Raw genomic sequence first — 6,000 nt, forward strand, 5'->3', positions numbered from 1 at the left:
TTAAGTTAAAAAAAATTCAGCACTGGAAGAAGAGCAGGCTGGTTGTGGCATCACTGTCGAAGAAGCCAGTATTTCAACTTGGTATGTTTTCTTAATCTCTGATGACATAACATGGTCATTCTATGATGAATTACAGTAAATATATTACAGATTTATCCTTTAATTCTCTCCAATTTTAGAGAGGACACACCACCATATAAATTTGGGGGATGAGATGACTTCCAATCCATTCATTTTTAAATTTTTTTTATTTATATTTTTATTTTTCCATGTATTATATAGTTTGTTACTCGTCTTTCAGCTGTTTTTAAAATAAAGATCTCTGGTCTGGTGCATCGTGAATCATGCTAAGACACCATGTTCGCCTGTCCATAGTCACGTGACTCCCTCCAATCCATTAAGTTTTGAAAAAGCAATTAGATATATGTGTTTATTTTTTTTAAAGGTTGATCTTCATAATGCTGAACACCAAGGATGCACGTCCAGGTTGAAGATTTAGATCAGGGACCCCAGCTGCAGGCAGAGGCAGAACATGTGTGAATAAAATCTGCCTGTGAACTCGATTGCAGCAACATTTCAGTACATATTTTGAAAGTTTGGAGCCAGAGATATCTATTTATCTCTGAATATATAAATATGAATTGATATATTTACCCTGACACTTTCACATTCTGATGAATCACATAAAGCTGGCGGGGGTATGATGTGTTTGGGTGGAAACACAGAGCTTGAGGGCAGTGACAGAGAGGACGAATGGAAAGCTGGCTTCACCTCTGTGGAGAATAATCTTTATTTGCCGTTTATGGTGTTACTAACAGCAAAGTGTGGGGTGAAATGAACTGCAAATAAGGAGAAAATTAAAAGACTTACATTACATTAAAAATAACATCTACTTTTCATGAGATAAGACAAACAGCCATGTTTTCAGGTTTCTGACAATGCTTCTTTCAGATGATCCACTGGCTTCAGAGACAGGGGTATTTCCAGACTTTTTTTTTTTTTTGATTGGGGTGGCCCAAGTGGGGCCCTGACTTATGCAGGGGTGGCACTGCACACATGCACACCAACTCACAAACAAATGAACTGCATAAATGCCATTTTACATGTCTGCTTTAATTGCTGACATTAAGCTGCAGTATCTTACAGTTTCTTGCATTTCTTTGCTTAAAAAGTCTACCGTCCCATCAATCAGCAGGTAGTCCTGCATCATCCTGTCAGGATTTATTTTACGTTAATGAACTGATCATTGTGCATTTTTGCATGGTTACTTAAAAAAAAGAAGAAGAAAAAAGGAGAAATATTTGGCACCCATTATTATTACCTATAATACATTGATCTAAGCTATTTTATAGTGTTATGTGAGTAATTGTGAATTTAAGCTACTTTTTGATAAGCAGTGTAAATAAAAATTGCAGGAGGCTTTTTCTGGAGGCATTTTCTGGTTTGTTTCAGAGCAGACCTTGCTGCCCAACTCTAGGCTCCAAGTGAGAGTTTGGTGTATGCAGCAGAAATAAACAGAGAAGCTTTGCAGATTTCTGGCTTGGCTTGACCTGGCTCTGACAGCTAAATGTCACAGGCAAGGGGCTACTGATCTGGAAGAAGCTCTGATTATTCCAGGTGGCTCAGGAGACCCTAAAGATGGACTACATATACCCACAAGTACGCCAGCCTCCTACTGCAGCGGCCATGCTGCATTGCGCATCTGATGGAGGTGGGTTGTACAGAGCCATGGACAGACTTTCAGAGTATATGAGAGAAATGAGACAAATGACAGAGGAAAATAATTGACTGAGGTCCAGTGGCTGGACAGAGGAATGGGGAGCCCTGTGGGGAGCAAGACTGCCAATCACGTTGACCGCGGGGTGAACGTAGAGGGCGCTCCCCTGACTGTGGAGCAGAGGCAGGAGCCCCAGACCTGCCAAAGGCTCCTTTAATGAAGAAAAACAGAGGCTCCGTAGAGTTGAACAGAAGGCTTCGCTTTATTGCCGTGGGTCAACTGCAGGACAAACAGAACAACCACTTCAGTTTCTGGCCTTTCACAATAAGAGCCACAGATACAGGCTATACACTGCTTATCAAAAGATAACTTCAATTCAGGTTTACTCACATAACATTGTTTCCATAAATTTCAAAGTGATTTTATGGCTTTATTTCACAATTCTGTCCTGCTCACTGTATATTATCCTACTTCTTATATGGTTATGTACTAAAAATAATCACTAATTTGACACAAAATATTGATATTAAAATGATTTTAGTGATTGAAGAATGATTTTATTGTTCTTCCAGAGTCTATGATCAGAGCTGTTCTTCCAAACAGTAGTCATATAACAGACCTTAGAATGCTTTAATACATTGGGTCCCAACCTGGGGTCCAGGTCCCCCTTTGAAGGGTGCCAGAAATCACAGGGGTCCTCAAGACTTTGTCCTCACAGGGGTCCTCAAAATCAGACTTGTACATTAACTACAATCACAATTTTAGGGTTTGTACACTTTTTCCAAAGTCAAATTGAAGCACTTTTCAAGCATTTTTGGGGAATATTTTCATGCTTTTCCTCTGCCTTAGAGCTGTGGTAAAATACTTCATTATACACAAAGTGAGTACTTCTATGATCAGGCTATTACCAACCAAAATCAAACTTTGTGATTAAATTCTAAAAACGGATCGCAAAGGAAAACCTGTTTGGAAAAATGTTTAAAAGTCTGTCTGTAAGTAGACCTTTACCTTAACTGATAATCATTTCCTTATCCAGCGAATGGATCTGTCTGACAAAATAATGTCAAATGACACACAATTAACACCACTGCTAGACTAGAAGTAAAAGTAAAAGTAAAAGTAAAAGTAAAAGTATCTTTATCTAAAAAGATAACTAACTAATTCAGTCAGGCAGAGATTTATTATGGGAGTAATGTGATTAGAATTTCAAGCATGTTCCAAGCACTTTTCAAACCTTGAAAGCACCGCATTAAATTGTAAGTGTTTTCAACTATTTCCTGCACCCTAAACAACCCTGCAATTCATATCAAAGTCTGTGTACAAAACTAGTTAAAAAGATATATTTCTATGTCCTCAATTAAAAACAAGTCGGCTCCGTCATGGGCTACAACTCTGTGACCTTTCCATGTCTGTGGTAGTGGATCATTATGTTTCTTTTGGTCAGGATGAGTGTGTACAAGCTGCTCTGTTGGGTTGTTAAAAGAAAAATGCCAAGCTTTCCATAGATACAAGTCAGATGGGCTTCAAGGAAAAAAGGTTGGGACCCACAGCTCTAACTGACCAATCAGAATGGAGTATTTAACAAATGTTATAATTAGGGGTGGGACTTTAACACGTTAATTATGATTAATTAATTAAATTTAATTGCAGTTTGCACTCCAGACAACATGGAACATTTGTCAGTGGACGAGTTCCTGGTCCACCGATCACACTGATGCACAAGATGCATCAGAGCTAGGAGGCTAACAACAACTAACATGGAGGAATCCGATGAGAGTACATTGCTTGGACTGATGGAGGGCAAATTTCATTTTAAAAAACGGCCTGATGAAAGCCTTGATAAGAGCGTGGTTTTGTGCAAAAAAGAATTTGCATACCACCGAAGCACATCAAGCCTACAGTACCACCTGAATGCAAAGCATGTTGCAGCGAGCACTGAAACCGCCAGAGCTGTTAGCGCTAGAGGTCCTGGTCTGAGTACGAGCAAGCGGTGTCAGCAGTCCATGCTGGACCAAATGACTGGACTCAGGGCCAAAATTAATAAGTCGACATCTGACAAAGTCACAAATTCGCTGGCGAAATGGATTGCTCTGGACCACTTTCGGTGGTAGAAGATAAGGGGTTAGAAAATGTGCTACAGATAGCGACGTCTGATCCAACAACTTCCAACAACCAGCAACTTTATGACACCGAAAAGCAAGCAAAACTGTATGCACTGCAGAAAGCCGAATTTGTGGCTCTGACTGGGGATCATTGGACCTCTGTAAGCAAGTCTAATTACGATGTCACAGACGGGGAATGGCATCTTCAATCTTTTGCCCTGACTGTGCAGGAGACAAACACCAGACATAATGCTGAAAACTGCGCTGAACAATTTGTCTCTGTGGCAGAGGCCTGGGAAAATCAACAAAAGGTCACCACATTTGGAACAGACAGTGTGCGTACCACGATGGCTGCAGCAAGACACCTCCCATTCCAACACATGCCTTGTGTTGCCCACATCTTGCAAAGAACCATCACTGTTAGCCTTGCTGACAGTGGGTTTACTGATGCGTTGGCAAAATGTCGCAAGATAGTGGGTCACTATAAACACAGCCCTGCCGAATACAGCGGAACTACACCAGGAGCAAACAAGACTTGGGCAAGAAAAAGAGCCACTCATACAAGATGTATCCACAAGGTGGAATTCAATGCTGGATATGATCTCTCGTCTCCTAAAGAACCAAGAGGTTGTAAACGCTGTCAGACAGAAGCACAAGCTGCTCATGTTGACTGCAGCAGAGCTGGTGACCATCCTCGAACCATGCAGGTAAACAAAACTATTTTATTAATGATATTTATTGTTACTGTTACTTTGAAAAGCGTTCGTAGCTGGCAGTTAATTAGTGGAATAATAATAATAATCACTTTCCTCAACAGTCTGTCTGTCTGCTCTCTGCCACCTGCATCACACCATGGAGGTCTCCGATGAGGACACAGCCTACATGGTGAAATTCAAGACTGCCTTCATGAAGGACCTATCCCAGTGCATAGCTACACTCAACCATGAATGGCTCAAGATGGCTACTGTTCTCGACCCACGCTTTAAGGATTTAAAGTGTCTAGCAAGGGTAGAGCGAGAAGAGGTTTGGATCAGCCTTGAGGCCCTGCGGCAGAACCAGGTTTGCTTTACCATTTTAGATGGTAGAAATGTCACTTTATGTTGAATTGTTGGTTGATATTTAAAATCAGCACTGTTCTGGAAAGTACTCAAAATGGCACTTTAACTGTGGGTCTGTTTGTTTTTGGCCAGGGATATTTTGGCCAGGGTTCCCACTGTTCTGAATGTACTTGAAATTGCACTTTTAATGTAAAACAAACATTTTCAAGGCATTAAAAGAGCTAAAGTTCTATGAAAGCTTGAATATAGCCACCATTATGATTTACAGTGCCATTGTCAGACTGATGCAAAATAAACAATATTTTGTTGTTTAAATGTAAGTATGTGTCTATCATTCATATCAGTCATATACCAAAATCCATTTAAATTTAAAAATTTTGCTTCTTGTGGCAAATATTGTTATGCCATTAAAATGCGATTAATTGAGATCAATTAATCACAAAGCCTCTAATTAATTAGATTTTTTTTAATCGAGTCCCACCCCTAGTTATAATATAATATAAACCTTCCATTCTCTATTTTTTAAATCCTCAAACAAAATTATACTTCCATGCTGCCTCTTTCCTCAGACTCTGAGGACTCTGGTTCAAACTCTCACTGGACAGACAGCCAATCATATTTGAGGATGATGGGGTGGCACTTTGAGTGGCCAATCAAACACTGAAGGCCCTTGTTCATGAATGGTTTCTTGAAATAATGAAATATAAATAGTGTTTCATATATTATATAACTTCATTTTTGTACATTCAAAGATCTGCTATTTCACTTTTTCTTTTACAGTGTACAAAGTGAGGATGTTCCCCAAGCGCAGCAGGTTCACTGTGTGTCAGTTACATAATCTCATGGTCCGTCACAGATGATTATCTTCAGGTTCTGAAGTGTGAAAGAAAAGGAACAGAAAGATGAACAACAGAGGAATCGGTGATATAAGGGATGTGGTGAATAAATGCAGAAGATTCCATCTGAGCAGGTGACTCTTTACTGCAGGAGTCACCCCACAGAGGAGACTCATCAGTCAGGACAAGTGGCAGGAATAACCATGGTCGGAAAATGTATTCCAATAAACTAATTACTTTTTAAAAAATGTGATCGGTAACCTTAACCAAGTATCACAATATAAAGA

The 6,000-nt window shown here is 39.7% G+C and overlaps 1 pseudogene; it reads left to right on the forward strand.

Moving 5' to 3' along the window:
• Positions 1-3,474: 3,474 nt before the first annotated feature.
• On the forward strand, positions 3,475-4,530 carry LOC146323485 (E3 SUMO-protein ligase ZBED1-like; annotated as a pseudogene).
• The last annotated feature ends 1,470 nt before the right edge of the window (positions 4,531-6,000 follow it).

This window comes from Lutjanus erythropterus, chromosome 7 (assembly GCF_056507025.1).
Source record: "Lutjanus erythropterus isolate fLutEry1 chromosome 7, fLutEry1.hap2, whole genome shotgun sequence".
Taxonomy (NCBI): domain Eukaryota; kingdom Metazoa; phylum Chordata; class Actinopteri; order Lutjaniformes; family Lutjanidae; genus Lutjanus; species Lutjanus erythropterus.